This window comes from Sarcophilus harrisii, chromosome 4 (genome assembly GCF_902635505.1).
Source record: "Sarcophilus harrisii chromosome 4, mSarHar1.11, whole genome shotgun sequence".
In the NCBI taxonomy this organism is placed as follows: domain Eukaryota; kingdom Metazoa; phylum Chordata; class Mammalia; order Dasyuromorphia; family Dasyuridae; genus Sarcophilus; species Sarcophilus harrisii.
The window spans coordinates 337,800,864-337,818,547 of NC_045429.1; the positions used below are offsets into that span (position 1 = coordinate 337,800,864).

General features: G+C 42.8%; 1 protein-coding gene and 1 long non-coding RNA gene across 6 annotated transcripts in view; one reads left to right on the forward strand and one right to left on the reverse strand.

Annotated features, from left to right (window-relative positions):
* Positions 1–9,756, reverse strand: part of STAT5B (signal transducer and activator of transcription 5B) — a 78,908-nt gene extending 69,152 nt beyond the window's left edge. For 2 of the 5 annotated variants that reach the window (XM_031966297.1, XM_031966295.1), the window contains exon 1: positions 8,837–9,058. The gene's annotated coding sequence lies outside the window, so the exon portion shown is untranslated. Of the gene's footprint in view, positions 1–8,836; positions 9,059–9,332; positions 9,413–9,644 lie in introns of those variants that run through there. The other 3 variants (XM_031966296.1, XM_031966300.1, XM_031966298.1) reach the window with 3 other exon arrangements.
* On the forward strand, positions 9,718–11,230 carry LOC116423311. Its single transcript, XR_004233867.1, has 2 exons — positions 9,718–9,804; positions 10,952–11,230. It is a non-coding gene; the product is annotated as an uncharacterized LOC116423311 (long non-coding RNA).
* The last annotated feature ends 6,454 nt before the right edge of the window (positions 11,231–17,684 follow it).

The following is a 17,684-nucleotide window of genomic DNA, read 5'->3' on the forward strand; positions in this document are numbered from 1 at the left end:
TATGGGTATCTTATCCAAAAACACAAATAATTTTGATTTTTTTTAATTAACAGGGTATTTACCTTGTGTTGAATAAAAGGCTACATTTTTGTTTATTCTTTAATTTTGAGGGTAGCAATAGTTCAATACTTACTTCTAAGTTACCACATTACATTTTTTAGGGCAAAATTTAAACTATAAACTACAGACAAATCGTTTTCTTAACCTGAAGGAACCACATCTTCAAAAAGCTTGTATTGCTTGGTTTTTTTCTAGCAAAACTGTGTCCATTTTCTTCTGGTGCTATAAGATCAAAGGATGTCCTACTGAATGTAGTTATGTCATTCAGGAAACTAAGAATTTACTATTATAAATTATTATAAATTCACTATGATAAACAGCTAGAGAAGAAGTGTTAAACACAATGAGGCCAATAAAGCCAAATATTTATATAGGAGGAGAAAATTAATACTGCCACTTATGTAAATTTGGATATCTAAGCAAAGACATCTTTTATCTTTAAAACATATCTAGCTATACACTCAGGACTTCATATCCAAATGCATAACAGAAACAGTAATTTAAAAACATTGAGACTACCAGTACATTTCATCCCCGTCCATCAGAACCCATATTGCCTAACCCTGAAAAATCTTCAAAGGACAGCTGACTTTATATTTAGCTGTAATTGTCCTTTGTCTGGTAATAGAAATATAAATGTATTTCAAAGACAAATTTGAAACTAAAAATTCCATTTTGGATAGAACTATACATTTTTGGTCTAGTAACATACTGTTTTCCCCAGGAATGGCAAAAGGATACTCAAAAACATGGAAGATTAAAAAGCAAACAAAAACAGAGGCATTCTAACAATATGAAAGAACTTTGTTGCTAGTGCCACAAAAACTAGAAATTACCATGTATAACTTGCCCTATAAAACAGCACTTTTAACTCCAAGCTACAATACATCAACAGATTAAGCAATCACCTGTTACTTTATATTATGTTTCATTTATTGGCCAATCATATATGTCTAAAATGAGTTTCTCAATTTAAGAAAGAAAAAACCAAAAATGTCAACTTAGGGAGTCTGAAATAAAGATATCTCAATAGTTTTAATAAATTTTCTAAGTTTTCATCACTAAACACTGGAAAACTCCACTAAATGTTTTACATACCCACACATATACACTGGCACAATTAAGGGAATTACAATTTTGAGATTCTTCACATAAAGTTGTCTCTGTCCCCAACTCCATCAACATTTAAAGTTAATTCAGAACTGATAAAAAGAGACAGCTTAACACTACTGGAAGCAACAATCTCTGTTTATATAAACTTACACTTTTTTGCACCGATAATAGTTGAGATACTTATTCTCCAAACAGGAGGAAGGATTTTTTAGTTTGTTTAGTCCTAAAACCCAAGTGGAGACCCCAGTGGATGCATGACAATGGAATAAGTGGTGAGGGAACCTATGTAATCAACTATCAAGCATTTATTAAACACATACTATCAGTCACTATACTAAATGCTGAGAATACAAGACAAAAATGAAACAATTCCTCTTGGGGAGAGCTTATGTTGTCGTCTGGAGAGACTGTGTACATGCATATATTTTACAATATATAGGTATGGGCATGCCATGCATGTGTATGTGTATACATGTATACAATGTTTATGTGCATATTCTCTATATATTTACACACTTATACACACATATTATCTCTCCAAATATTGTGTTATTTTTAACATAAGCTCAAAAAGGTATGTGAGTATGCTGTCTCTTTAAGCATGTGTATGTATGTATACAATGGATGTATAAATATATATGTGCATGTATATATGATCAAGAGCTAGTGTGTGTGTGTGTGTGTGTCCACAGATGTCTTCCCCAACATAAAAACACACATAAAAGGCATTTATTAAAAAGTTACAAGTAAATAATTAGGGAGTAGTGAGAGAGGGAGCAGAGAACAAGAAAAGCTTCAAGTAGGAAATGGGAAAGAGTACATGCCAGATACGAGGGACAATTGTACAAAGACACAGTGATGGGGTATAGAGGGGCCTGTCATAAGAAATGCTAAGAAGCTACCGGTGCCACCAGAGCGTACCTGCAGGGAAAAGTAGACTATTATAGTGATACTGGAATGTTTATGCAGAGCTCTAACCACAGGTGACTAAATTGAACTATATAAGAGCGACCCCCAATGATTAAAATTCAGAGATTACTCTATCTAAAAATCACAATTAATGGCTTCAATAGAAGAAGCACAGGGCCACAAGCCCTTTCAAAATAGAGTTAAGAAAAAAGTAACATACATTTTCCAGTTCTCAGTCAACTAGCATATATAATTCCTTCCCATCCCCAACAAAGAGCATTGACAGAAACTAATTCCTGTGTTTCTAAACAGAGGCCAAGTAAACAATTACCTCTTCATTTACCTGTCCCCTTCAAACCAAGTTTACCCTGATGCACCAAAAGTAAAGGCTCTCCATCAAAAGTGAAAAGCAAGACTAATGATTTTGTTAAGAGGGAATGGGTTGGGGGTGGGGAAAGGAAAACAAATTTCAACCCTCAAAAAAAGAGAAAAATATATACAAGCCCTCATGTGTAAAAAATAAACAATGACAACAACAAAAATCCACAATTCCAAGTCACCATCTTTGAGGATTAACCTAAGATGATTTCTAAGGTCCTTTATAACTCAAGGATTCTAAGATCATAAGTCAGAAAATTCCTTCTTAATGCAAGAGTCTATTTTGGACAACAGATAAAGAAATACATATTTAAAAACAAAACAAAACAATGTTTCTTCTTGCCTTCTCTTTGGGTGGAGAAGGAGTTGGAGGGAAAGAACTTGGAACTGGAAATAAAAATAAAACTTTTTTTTTTTTAAAGAGAGAAATCCCTCCTTAAAATATGGTTTCAATTACATACCTCATATTATCCTTGAACCCCCATGTATCTTTGTATTACAAGTTAAGGTAAATAAGTACATTCTTAACCCTGGATATAAAACTGTAAGTATTATTTCACAAAAGAATGAATTTAATAGGCAGAAACTGTTATTTGAGCAGTTAAAGCTTTGTAATACAGAAGCTTATGCATGTGGCCATGGGCAAATTAATTATTGCTTATTAGCTTAATTTGATAGCATTTAAACTTCAAGTGATACAGGTTTTCATAAATATGAATAATAGCTAGCATTATACTACATTTTTAAGGTTTGTGTAGTACTTTTCCTGTATTATTTGATTTGATCTCACTATTCAACGATACTTCATGTCATCTTCATTTTATAGGTAAGATAACTGCACTTTAAAAATATAAAATGATTTTCGAAGAGTTACATAATAAAGATCCAAAGTGAAATTAAAAAAAAAAAAAAAACGTATTTGCCTCCTTTTGTATTACCCTTCGATTAGCACAGTGACTAACACATTTTAAATGCTTAATATTTATTGATCGACTGATTGATGAACATCTTGAAGAGATGCTTTAAAATTAATGTAGAATAACTACCATATCTTCCCAGTTGAACCCATTTTAAGTCAAGCTGTGACCTGATGAGGCAAATAGTTATTTTTAATGCAAATCATGGATGTGACTGTTTGTGGTAACTGTGGCTTGATTTCCCATATGCAAAGAAATCCCCTTACTAGGGGAAATTAAACAGCATTTAAAAACACGTGGGTTTGTATTGCTATCGTATCAAGGTATAGCTATAATTTATACTTTTAATGAAAATGACCCAATAGCCATTGAAAATATTAGTCACCAAATTAATCCCACCACTAATTGACTGGATCATGAATGTAATTTCCCCTTCTCTTCCCCAACTCTTCTCTAACCAGTCAAAAAGAGAAGCTGTCACATTTTCTGAGAATTTAATTTCTACTCTCCAACCATACCCAAATAGTTGAGTATGGGAAAATGAATCAGCACAAGCAGATCAGAACACTTAAAATATAGAGAACTGAATGGCTGTACATGGAAATCCACTGCATTTAAATTTTTTAAAAATATATATGAAAAAGATGGACTATTCAGAGTCCAACGGGAATGGAAGCAGAAACTAGCAGTAGGTTGTCTAGAAGCTAGAAGAACTAGACAAATGTTTTATGGTATTAGTACTTTTCATATGATGACAATATAGCCACGATTATGAATAAATCAAACCAAAGGTAGGAAACATCCTGTACGCAACACTTTAAACATTCTTCTTTACTGAAAGAAAGCACAAAAAAAAAAAGAAAGAAAAGAAAAGAAAAAAGAAAAAGAAAAAAGGCAGCCCCAGAATAAAAACATGATTTGGAGGCAGCCAGATGACGCAGCAGATGGAACACTGGCCCTGGAGTTCAAATCTGTCCTCAGACACTTAACACTTCCTAGCTGTGTGATCCTGGGCAAGTCACTTAACCCCAATAGCCTCTCAAAAACAACAATAAACCAACCCAGAAAAAAGGCAGGATGTATCGGTTGTTTTTGTACACAGCATGCTTTATGATTATTCTGTGACATAATTCAGGAGTCCTCTTTTCAATGATATGGCCCTAAAGCTTGTAAGGGCTAAAATGCACCTAATCTGCAGTTATATTTGAAGATGTATTTCTTCAGGAGCTCATCTAGTCATAACATTTTAGATAACACTGGCAAATAAAAAGCAAGAAGAACTCACTTAGCTCAATGTAATAAGGAGATTCTTTTCCAAAGGTCATTCTTGAACACTAACACAAAAAGTAGACCTATTGCATTAGGAGCCCCTCTCAGCAGCATCCAAGAAGCCAAAAAGAAACCAAACTTTATTGTACTAGGGAATATCTCAAGACACCTCCATTACTTTTTCTGTTCATTTTCCTCCAAGACACTAGGTATGGCATTTGTACTATCTTCTACATGAAATTTTTCATGACCCCTTACCCCTCCCCTTCCTCCCTAATTTATATGTAGATGTTCATGTTACTACCCGTAAAATGTATATTTACATTCCCAGTGCCTGGTATATAGTAAGTACTTAATAAATGTTTTCTTCATTGAGTGATTGAAAGTCAGTGCTCAATCCAAATGTTATTCCACAATATTTAATATTATGTTTCTTTCTCCTTAAATATTCAGAACTCTGGTGACCATATCTTGGTGATTTTAAATTTTCAAGGTACTCTCCTGAGAGACAATTATCTGCAGCCCCATTTTTAGTTAAGAAAAATATGAAGGAACTCTCCCCTCACCAAGGCCACCAAGCAAGTTAGTGATAGGCTTGGGAATAGATTCAAGAATTTCTAACTTCCCAATCTGGTGCTCAGGCTACTCAGTAAAGCTGCCATGAACTGATACAATGGGTCAAAGACAAACCACATGACATATGATGTTGGCCTTTATGTGTCCAAAATATAAAAACGTGATAGGGCTAATGTGTAGGCCCAATTTCGAAAATAAAAACAGGAAGCACTCCCACCCCAATATTACCTTTTAAGAAAATTAAAAAAAAAAAAAAAAAAAAAAAGGAAGCCAAACCTCAAAAGATACCTTCCAAGGAAGTCAAGGGTGTGACTTAAACTAACAAAAACAAGAAAATAACATTATAAACCACTAAAAAAGAAGGTTTTCTTCATCCAATAAGAAATCTAAATTTGCAAAATACTGTTTTATAGTTGGCAAAGACACCACAGTTGTATACACAATCATGCCCAAATTGCCTTGCTTCTTTCAATGGCTAAAGGTCACTGAATATACAACATAAAGACATCTGCTAGTAAAGACAAGGTAACTAAAATAGAATTTTTTTTGGAGATGACCAGAGTTAAGTGATTTGAATATTTTAAGTCACATTTTTTTTTTTTGTTATTACACTACTTGCTTTTTTTTTTTTTTTACAGAAAGGATCAGTGGAAATTACACAAATAAATTTGACGCTTTCATTGCCAGAAACTAGAATGACACTTTTCTATTTCCAATATCGTAAGGAAAATATACTTCTGATTTTCTAAAATAATTTTAAAATTCTCTTTAAACATCAGCAAAACTGTAGGCTAATACAATTTCATAGTTTTCCTTTAAATATTATCTTCATTAAGACAAACCAGCTTCATTCTTTTATTATATGATATATATATAGTTTCTCTTCTAAAGATTTCAATAAACTGAAATTATCAAGTAACTTAAAAACAGTCTTAAATCCTAAAAATATTTTATGAGAATGATGGTATTTATAAGAATATCTAATAGAAAGAAGGAAAAATAACCTAGGTTTTTATTTTGTTCCACTGGTAATCAGAATTTGCTAGAAACCTGTGAATAATTTTACAAAATATTGACTCTGGACAGTCAAGCAAATCAAATGCATGGTGTGTACAGCAGACTATAAGATAGAGCTTTTTAAAATTTCACCTACATGTTTATGTATGAAGTCCTGAATATGTTATTTATCCTGTTATTTCCACATTTTAAGTTACATGAGAATGTTGATCTATTACCGATGAACTCTACAGGCAACTCTCAAAGATTAAAGAGCAAACACAAAGCCGATTAAGGATCCTGAGGGATAAAAATACTATTAAGTAAACATAAAAACAATCTGAGTTTTAAAATTAATAAAAACAAAATTCATTAAGTGCCAAAATAGCAATAAATGTTTTATTACACATTCCTGCCCATACAAGTAAAATTTAAAAGGACATTCTAACCTATCAAAAAAAAAAAAAAAAAAAAAAAAAAGATAAAACTCCATTAGTAGTAAGAAGTTAGGGATGAGATAAGTCAGGGCAGAAAGGAAGTGCTAACCAAAATATTTATGTTGCAAAAGCCCAAACAATGATAGAATGCTCTCCCCACCCCCCACCCCCCCATACTACACTAAGAAATTCCCATTTCAAAAAGGGCAATTTTTAAGAGCTTTCTTCTTGGTATAATCCTTATTAATATTCTGTTGGCAGAAAAGAATATGAATACTGACAATGCAAAAAACAGTGAGAAGCTAGGATAGTTTATAAAGTTGGCTTAGTAGTGGGTTTTTTTGTGCAAAGTTTAGCACCAAGTTATGCAATCTCCAAACTGCTGATGACAGAAATCAACCCTTTTTTGGTATTTTGCTTTAAAAACAGTTTCTCCTTCCCTTCCTCATATTCTAAAATTTACCAAGTATCTAAAGAAATCTCATCCTCCAAAAGCTAATGCAAGTGGAATGTAGAAATGTAAATGGATTTGTGTGGATTACTAAATCACACAAAGGTATTTTTTCTTAACGTAATTACGTTTTTCCTCCATAAAACCAAATGCTACTTGTTCTATCTCCCAGTTTGCTTTATGATTTCCAACAACAGCAACAACAAAAACGTCTGGCATAAGATGGAATGATGATTTTTGTCTAATAATTTTCTAATTATTAGAAAAAGTCTGCAATATTACTATAAATGATAACGAGGAGGCTTCCATAAGCTGAAATTATTACAAGCAATCTGGAATCGATGGGATGTTGTAAAATGAAATTAGAAAAATACCTGACTGGCATTAGCCTTTTATCTGTGTCAATAAATAAATGTCAAGTGATTTTGGGCATAGCAAATCAGCAAGAGAAGATAGCATAAAAGAATGATCTAAATGGTAAAAATAAATAAATAAATAAAAATTGTGGGATAACCTAGACTCGGAAAGCTAAATGCTCACTGTGTTCTGATGACTTTCCAATAGCTTTGGATTTAACTAGATTACGAACATTTAGAAACAGCTAATGAATGGGATACGTCTAACATAATATTTGGAGATGTAAAATCACACTGACATTTTCAAAAAATATTCCTTCACACTATTCCACAGATAGTGGGAGGTGCTTTCGGTTGAACAGAGACCTATAATTTATTCCGTGAAAAATCCCTTTATCCTAGGAAGACGACTGTCAGAAGTGCAGGAGGAAGACATGAAAGCCTCTGACAATGGCTGAGAGGGAATTGGGACCTTTTCAGGGCCCCGACCTTCGTAAGCGCTGAATAAACGCTTGCTGACAGATTGACTCATTTGCCCTTAATGCCCCGTTCCTACAGATTTTTTTCTTCTTCTGCACTTTCCGATCATTTCCTTTTCTCCAATGGCAAGGCGGCTAGAGGGGGATGGCTGCGACTTCTCAGAAGTTCTCTCCTTTTCGGAGCAGCCTAACCACCTAGCCAGATTCACTCTACGTCAGCCTCGCTTTTGTCCCTCCAGAACGTCTCCCTTCCAGGCTCTCCCTATGTGCCCCCGACCCCCGCCGCCATGCCCGAGGCAGAAGCCCCCTGAGCGGGGTGGGCAGGTGGAGCCAGAGGAGGAAGGGGAGCCGAGGAGGAAGGGGAGCCGAGGAGCTCGCACCACATCCTACAGCGGCACGTCCAAGCCCGGGCCTGGCAGGTTCTGATGTGGGATCGCCCCGGCTCATTGAAAGTGTTTGTTTCTTTAACCGCCTCCCAAGGTTCTCGTCCTTGATGCACCTACGAGACAGACACGCACACAGACACGATGCACTCCTCCTTCACGAGGCTTACATACGCGGACAGCTGCGTCTGTTTAGGAACAGGAGGGCGGCAGCAGGGACCGGACGGACCTTGCAAACAACGTGGAGAGCGCTGGGCGGCCGCGGAGGGAGGAGGCGCAGTCCCCTTCCTCCTCCCGCCGCCCCCCCCATACTGCCCCACAGCCCCTACGTCCCCGCGCGCGCACCGGCTTCCAGCCCCAGCACGCCGGGCCTCGGTCACCTCCCCGCCACTGGGACCCGACGGGACGCTGAAGCGGCGGCGCTGGACCCCGAGGCGAGGCGAGGCGAGGCGAGCCGGCCCAGGGCTGGGGGCCGCCCCGCCCGCTCCCTTCTCCTCAGGCTAGCCTCCTACCTCGCCTCGTCGGGCGTCGCTCCCTCGCTCCAAATGCCGCCGTCACGCTTAGTCCCTCGGCTCCGTCCCCACCCTGGGGTGACGGCTCCGGACTCGGCGGGCTCCGGGGCTCGGGGGTCCGGCCCTGGGCTCCGCTCTCCTCCCGCCAGGGGCTCGCGGGGGCGCGCACGCGCGAGCACGATCCTGGCACTTCCCCCGCCTCGTCTCCTCGCCGCTCCTCCCCTCCCCGAGACGGCGGCCACCCCCCGGCGCGTGCCCGGGCTCCAGACCCCGCCGCGCGCGCGCCGCGCTCCCCGCTCTCACACACACGCACAGACACACACACAGAGACACACACACACGCACACACACTCTCTCTCTCTCTCTCTCCCTCCTCCGCCCGCCCCCAGCCCGGGCGGGCGCCGCCCTTCCTGGTTCCGCCCGCGCCCGAGCTCCTCCGGCCGCCCTCAGGGCCAACCACCCGCTGCTCCCCACCTCCGTGCCCCCGTCAGCCTGCCTTGTTATTGCAAGATGGGCGCGGCGCCCCCGCGGGGAGGCTACCGCAGGGTCATCCCGCTCCCCGCGCAGCCGGCCGGCCAGCCGGGCTCCCCTCCCGGGACTGGAGCTAGGAATGATAACGCGCCGGTTTGTTTTGGAAGGGCCGACCCCCCCGCTCCGCCCGAGGCCCGCCCTCCCGAGTGGTTGTGGCGCTGGCTCGGCGCCCTCCCAGGTCACCTCCCTCCCCCTTAGCCCCAGGCCCGGCGCTGGGCGCCGCTCCTGCCCGCGGGTCCTCTCCCTCCCGAGCCGGGGTCAGAAGTCCGCAGCTCACCTGATCAATAATTATCCCGGCCGGGCGTCCCACCCAGGGCTGCGAACGAGGCCTCGGGGCTCTTCCCACCCGGAGCGCAGAGCTGGCGTGCACAGCCGCCCGCGCCGCCAGTCACACGGAGCCGCCGCGGGGGGCAGAGGCGCCGAGACCCGAGCGAGGGGTGAGGGGGTCGCGGGGAGGGAGGGGAGGCGGCGTCTTCGAGGAGAGCTCTCTGAGGTGAAGGGGCTCCATCGGCGGGAGCGAGCGGGGGTAGACCGGACGACTCTGCAGGACCCGGAGAAGTTGAGGAAGGGGGGGAGGGGAAAGAGCGGGGTTAAAAAAAACCCGAGTTCCCTGTCCCTAACTTTTACAAATGACCATGCATAGGGGAGAAGGTCCTTTCGAGGGGGTGGCGCTGGAAGGAGGAGCCAGGCACACATTCTCCCCACCCCCACTCCCATCCCCAACGACAGAGCCACAGAGGCCACATCTCTGGAGCCGGGCAGCGGTTTCCCTGGCAACCTTCCAGAGGCCAGCGCTGTACACAGTTCCCGCAGACCTTGGGGAGCCCAGCCTTACTGGGGGACAGGGTGGTGGAAGAGAGCTCCACCCTCCACCTTTTCCCTCTATTCTCTCAATCTCTGTACCCCCTTTCCCAGTCCTGTACGTAATCGTTCAGTTCTAGATTACTTTGTCAAGAGGTGACCACCATCTGGAAATCCCCCAGTCCATCTCCAATTACTCCCTTACCTCCAATCAAATTTCCCATCCTCACTCATTCCCCCCCCCAAAAAAATTTTTTTTTTCTTTTTTAAGTCTGTTAGTTGTTCTGCAGAGCTCTCACAGGTGATCTTAAAGTCCCTTCTCTCTCCTGGAAGCTTCTAGTCTTTATCCCTTCAGTACCCGTCAGCAACTTGCAATTACTTCACTCAATTTAAATACATACATCGGATTGAATAGAAAAAGATCGACAGGGGAGACTGAATGATTAAGGGAAGAAGCTAAAGTTCCCACTTAGGTTGCTGGGATCTCTACCTTGAGAATCACCCATCCACAACACATTTGGCCCTGTTCTGTAGGTAGATAGGCAGGTGAAAAGAGATGACAAGTAAGCAATAGATTAGAGGCAATGGAAACCTTACTGGCTCTGCTAAGGGCATTCCCTTTTTTCCTATCCCTAGACTCAAGTTTGGACTGACTTTTCTCTTTCCAGCTATCTCCCTAAGTCATTGCAATGTTTCCTAAATAGTACTGATAGAGAATGGGGAAGGCAAGAAGCTTCTTGACTCCCCCCACCCTTTTTTTTTTTTTTTTCCTTTTTCCTTTAGCTCTGCCATCTGACAAGGAAGCTCTGTCTGATTGCAAGGCCCCAGCTGCTCCTGGATAGATGTGTGTACAGATGTTAAGGACCAAATGTTCTCGAAGACTCCCTCACCAAGAAATGTTAGTCAACCTAGGTCCAAGGGAAAATTTCAGCCATTCTTTACCTGGAGACTAGCTGGAACTAGACAGGATTCTGAGATTTTAATCTCTTCTAAGAGATCCCACAGAAGCATCCCCTGAATTGAAAAATATCCATAGAATAAACTGGCTCTGATATCAGAAAATCCTAACCAAAATATTTTATGGGTCAAAAAAGAATGTATAGGACTGACTTGGTCCTAGGTTCTGGATCTACACTTACAAAGACCCCACAGTGGGATATATTTTATCTCCCCATCTACCCAAACACAGACCTACACAAAAATACAGAAAACCTGAGTTAAGGAAAGGCTTCTGAGGAAAGGGAGCAGAAATCCATTTTGCAGTCTTGACTGCATATTACTCTCATCTCATCTCACCACTCCCAATTTTCCTATCACCAGCCTTTTATTCAGAGATAAGTGAAGATATTGCATAAAGCATCCACCCCCTACTTCCCTTTCCCTCATAATCCCTGCCCAGATACAGATAGACCATGAGACAATTTTCTGGGAAAGTAATTAAGTAAAAACCAGAACCCGGTGGCAATAAGGAACAGGGTTTTTAGCTCATACTGCCTCTCAAGACCCCAGACTGCCAACTATCTGAGCTCTGGAGACTAGGTCTCCTTCTAAGCATTGCCAGGGGCAGGGAAGGGGGTGGTGAGGTAGGGAGAAAAGACCACCCAAGGAACAAGGGAGACTTCTTCAGCTTCAAGGAATTGAGGACCATACCACCCATATGGTAGAGGGCTACTCCCTCCTAAGCCTGTACAGGGCCAAAACACTAAGAAGATAGAATTTGCTACCAGAAGGAAGAAGGGGATAACAGATCTCCAGGGACCCTCAATTTGATAACTCTTCTTTGCATCTCTCTTTGGGAATACCAACTCCTCTGTAGGGTTAAGTTATGTCTCACATTCAATCTAACCCCATTCATTACTTTGGGAGCCAGACTGGGCCAAGGTAGGGCTGGGTTTCTAAGGTACTTAGAAGACAGGTCCCTGCAGGAATTCCCAAGCAGGAGATGCCCCAACCAGCCTCAAGATCACTCTCCTAGGGCAGGCTAGTGAAGGGTGGCTCCCTTACATCCTCTTCCTCCAAGAGATCTCTACCTGCCTGGGCTCCCTTCCAAATATTTATGAGGGTGGCTCTCCTGAGAGCTCATGACAAGCTGAGCTCTGGGACAGGGTCATCCTGCCCTCCCTATCTGTACCCCTGGAGCAATGGCACATCATTGGAGGGGAGGGCCTACAGAAGGGAGTGGGCATTGTGCCAGCCCAGTCTGGGTATCTCTTTGGATTGCTGTTCTGGTTGAGAATTCAAAAGGCCATGAACCCATTTAAATGAACAGAGGTTAAAGCTGCAAGACCTAGGATTTGGATGATGGAGCACTGTGGTATGAGATGGGGCACGATCTACAAGGGGACAGGAAAGGACAGGGAGGACGCCTGAGCCAGGTCACTTTGGGGGGATGTTTATAACATGAGGAAACTGGCAGATTTCAATAAATGCCTGAATATGATTTCAGAAAAAGAGGAGATAGTGTCTGGTGCCAGATTTGTAGGCCAGACCAGGAGGTTAGGGATGGTAGGATAAGAAAGAAGCAAAGCAGCATTGGACCTACCAAGGCCTCTGCTCCAACTCCACCAAGGACACTTCCCCCACATCTTCCAGGATCTGGGTGCCCTTTGTTTCAGGGGGGAGGGGGAAAGGAAATGGGTGTGTCTGAGCTCTTGTGAAACTGGGGAACAATAAGAAACAGAGGGACTGAGAGAGAGGAACCCCCTCCAGCCATAACAAAGTGAGAAAGCAGTTTAGATGGCTGACAGACCACAGGAGGGAGGGAGGCATAGAGGGAAGAAGGAGAGGAAGATGTACACACCCCTAGTCCCCCAGAGGGCTTTGAGATCTGGAGTTGGGCTGAAAAAAGCACAAAAGGTTTCCTGTTGGACTAGGAGAAACTAGGGGGAGGGGAAGGAATTGGGGGAGAGGGGGAGAGTGGTAATAATAGTACAGGTTCTAAGGGAACCCAGAACAGCCCCTCCTTCCCCATCCTAAACTTTTCTACCCTTCCCTTATCCCTGCTGGATCCCTTTCCTCTCTTCCCTCCAACATCTTCCCTCCTTTCAACCTGGGTAGTGCCCAAAGGTGGACTGAATCTTGCCCTCATTCTTGACTGTCACCTAATGGAAGTTAGAGGAGCACAAATCCATCAAGACCCCTCTCTGGTCGAGCTGGGTTGTACCATGTTTCTAGAAGGCAGGGTTCTGGACAAATGGTGACAGAAGATTCATGACTTGTATCTACCTCCCTTCCTCTCTTCAGGGCTTCACCTTCCCACCTTGCCCAATCTTGTATTTCCCTCCCCCTCCATATATTCCCAGAAATATCAGGGACAGACAATATGCCTAGGGCAGGATGGGCTCCTTTTCCTTGGGTGACTTCACTGTAAACTGGCTTCTCTGAAGGGCAGTGGGGGGAGGGAGAAAGAAAAGGGTCCTGCACTCTGAAAGTCTGCTTTAAGGGGGGAGCTGCTTTCCTGCTTATGAGTCCCAGTCCCCTCTAACTAGGTTCTTCTAGTTCACCCAGAATGCTCCAACAGGCCACCCTGTTGCTCCCCACCTCCATCTCTCTCCAGGCTCAGAGAACTGTCCCTGAGTCTTCACAGGAAGACATTGGGGAGGGGATAAAGGAGACAGGGTCTTCATTGGACAGGGACACTGTGGTCTCAATACCCAAAGCAATGTCCCCTCTCTTGGTCCCTCTGGAGTCTGTGGAGCAGGGGAAAAGGGAGAAGAATGGGGGAGGAGGAGGCAGAAGCAGGATGTTTGCTAGCCCTGGGGCTTTGGTTCTCTCTGCCACAGCACAGAGCAGCTTCCCAGAATGGCCCCAGATTTCTGGTGAAGCCCCCTCACAACCTATTCCTCCCTTTGGCTCCCCACCCACTAGGAACTCTCCTTGAAGAAGCGATTCAGAATAGAGGAAACAAAGGTAGTTTTGTACCTCCACCTCCTCCTCACCTCAGGGCCAGTCAGGTCACCGTGACCTCAATCTGTTTTCCTTGAGGGGATTTAGCACCTTCTTTCCAGTGTCCCAATCTCACCACCCACCAGTCTGGGTCGTTCATTCTCCAGCTACCTACTCTACCTCAAACCTGCCAAAGGAAGAATGGAGGGGACACCTGGGGTCATAATTCCTTCCCAAGACACTCCCCCTCATGTCAGGACTATCCAGGCCATTGCCTTTTTTGCCAGCAAACCTGTCTGGTGTTTACAGGGTAGGAGTGTACACAGGGGTGATGAGTGAATTGGGGGTGAAGGGGAAAGCAGTATAAAGGTTGTAACAGGCCCAGAATGGATAGCATTACACTGTGAGATAGGGGAAAGCTTGCTGGATTTGGAGTCAGTGCCTGGCTATGGCACAATATCTGTGGGGCCTTGAGTAAATGATTTCATCTATCTAGCCCTCAGATTCCTCATCCCTAAAATGAGGATTAGATGGCCTCTAATGCCTCTTCCAGTTCCAAATCTATGGCAGAATGAGTCTATAATCTGGATTATCCAAGAAAAGGAAAATTTCTAGGGGGGAGGAAAGGAGGTAGTTTAAGAATAAGAATTGGTTCTATAGGTACAATAGTGATCATAATGTATCACTTTAAGGAATGTAAAGCAAGTTACCAGTTTTATCCTATTTAATCCTCACAATGACTCTGTGAAGTAGTTGCTGTTACCATCCCCATTTTTACTAATAGGGAACCTGAGGCTGAGAACAGTTAAGTGACTTGCCCAAAGTCGTACAATCATATCTCCTTGCCTCCAATGCTGGTGCTCTGTGCCACTTATTCCTTCAGATGATCTGCTTATGTATGCCTTCTCTACTACCTATGGCTATTTGGGTAAAGCCCTAGCTGTGGGGTCCTAAAAATCCTTGGTGTAGGGATTAGGTTTGACCCTGGGCTATCCCAGTCCTCCAGCATCCCCAAACTCCCTTTCCCTTTCTTCCTCTATAGCTTGACCTCTGGGTCTTGATCTCTTCCTGACCCAAACCAATTAAAATGGGAAGTGATCCCAATTTAGAACCTAGAAATAGAAAACAGAAAATTGAAAATTCCAGATTTTTCAGCTGTTAAAGAATGAGAATCCCAATTCTTATGGGATCTTACAAATTAGTCAATAAACAGTTATTAAGCACCTGTTACAAGCAAGACACTAAGCTAAGTGCTGAAAATTACCTTCAATTATCTAATTGTGTTAAGCATTCACCTCTTCTCTCTAACCCTATTCTTTTTTTCCTTAAGCTTTTTATTTTTCAAAACATATGAGCAGCAATTCGTTAACAGCCTTTGCAAAACCTTGTGTTCCAATTTTCTCCCCTCTCTCCCACGCCCTCCCCTAGATGACAAGTACTCCAATACATGTTAAAAATGGTAAAAATATATGTTAAATCCAATATATGTATATATATTTATACAATTATCATGCTGCACAAAAAAAAAACTCAAACCAAACTGATAGAGAGAGAGAGAGTAAGAGAAAGAGAAGCAAAATAAAATGTAAGCCAACAACAAAAAAGAGTGAAAATGCTATGTTGTGAACCACACTCCGTTCCCACAGACCTCTCTCTGGGTGTAGCTGGCTCTCTTCATCACAAGATCATTGGTACTGGTCTGAATCATTTCATTGTTGAAGAGAATCATGTTCGTCAGAATTGATCATCTTATAGTCTTGTTGCTGTGTATAATGATCTCCTGGTTCTGCTCACTTTACTTCACATCAGTTCATGTAAATCTCTCTAGGCTTTCTGAAATCCTCCTGCTGGTTGTTTCTCAAGGAGCAATAATATTCCACAGCATTCATATACCATAATTTATTCAAGCCATTTCCCAACTGATGGGCATCCACTGAGTTTCCAGTTTCCTGCCACTACAAAAAGGGCTGCCACAAACATTTCTAACCCTACTCCTAACCACTTCCCTCTCAGCCTAGACTCTTGTCTTTCCTGGGAAGACTCCATCATTCTACCCCCATCCCTGGGAATTCCCTTCCCAGAAGTCAGAGTCAGAGGTGATGATAGGGAAAGACAGAGAGACTGAGATGTGATACAGAGGCATGAACAGGTAGAAACAAAGAAACAGAAAAAGAGCAATGCAGGAGACACTAACAGACTCAGGAGAAACTAAAATGGTGTGGAGACTTAGGGAATAATTTTGTCTTTGGAAACAAAGGTAGTCTCAGTCCCAGATCCAGACTGGGGAGCTGAGGTAGAGAACGAAGATGGGAAAGATGGAGGAGACAAAAAGGGAGGGGACAAGTACAAACTCAGAGGGAACTTTGGCTCAGATGGCTGCCAAGGGCCTCCTCTTTTGCTTGCTTTCAGCTTGGTGCCAACTTTCTGGAACCCAGGATTTCCTCCCTTAGTACCCAAATGTTCCATTATGGGTGGGACTTCGAGCTGAGGCAGTGGCTTGGGAAGAAGCCAGGAGGAGAATACTCTTAAAGGTAGGGTACTAAGGAGAAGAGGCTGAGTATCAGGGAGGGAAGGAAAAGCCCCAGTTGCTGCAGAAATAAGGACCTCAGAGGATCTCTCCCTGGTACTCCACAATGTGGGTGGGAGACATTGCAATAAGGGAGCCAATACTTTGGAACGCAGAATATGAGAGTTAGAAGAAATAGATGGGAATTGAAGGTGGGATCTCTCCCCACTCCAAGCTCCTCAAGATTCTATTTAGAGGGGGCGCAGTGGATAGAACACTAGCCCTGAAGTCAGGAGGACCTGAGTTCAAATCTGACTGTGTGACTCTGGGCAAATCACTTAACTCCCATTGCCTCAGCAAAAAGAAAAAAAAGATTCCATTTAGAGAGAATGGGGCTCACATGGCAGTAATCTGACTTTTTGGGGTTTTCCCCCTGCATATAAATCTAGTTCAGAGGGGATAAAACTGCTTACTAATACTCTACTTCATCAGGTCTGGTTTATGAGAAGTGAGAAGTATTGAAGAGTAAAGAGAGTCTTGTCTGCCTCTTATCACCTCCCAATCAGATGGGGGGCTGCAAACTTCCTTTCCTTAGGGATCCTCTGTGAGATATGGATGTGAGGTGGCAATTTCTGTGATCCTCTTGTGATCCCTCCCACACCATGTCTGTGCCCCCACAGAGGGTTCTTTAATAGTACCTCACAATTATAGCACACAAGGCAGTTTAAAAAATTCCATCCTTCCAAGAACCCTGTTAGGTAGGTTGAATAAGTTTTATTATTTCCATTATACAGATGACAAAACTGAGTTTCAGAGTAGTTAAATGGCTTCCTTACACTCACCCAGCTAGGAAATGTTCAGACTAGAAATTGTACCCACGTCATGTCCAAGTCCAATGTTCTTTTCACTGTTTTTCACTTTAAATCCTTTTTCTTAGGAATCTCACCAACTAAGAGATCTTAGCCAAGGCGGGAGGAAGGAAGGTGGTTAAGAGGAGGAGGCAAAGGAAGGAGAAATGCGAACGTGCATCAGGACACCCGCTGATACTTAAAACGTTTCTTCTGAAATGAGGAGAATGAAAGGGGAGGTGGAGACAGAGAAGGGGGGGAAGAATGGGGTGACAGG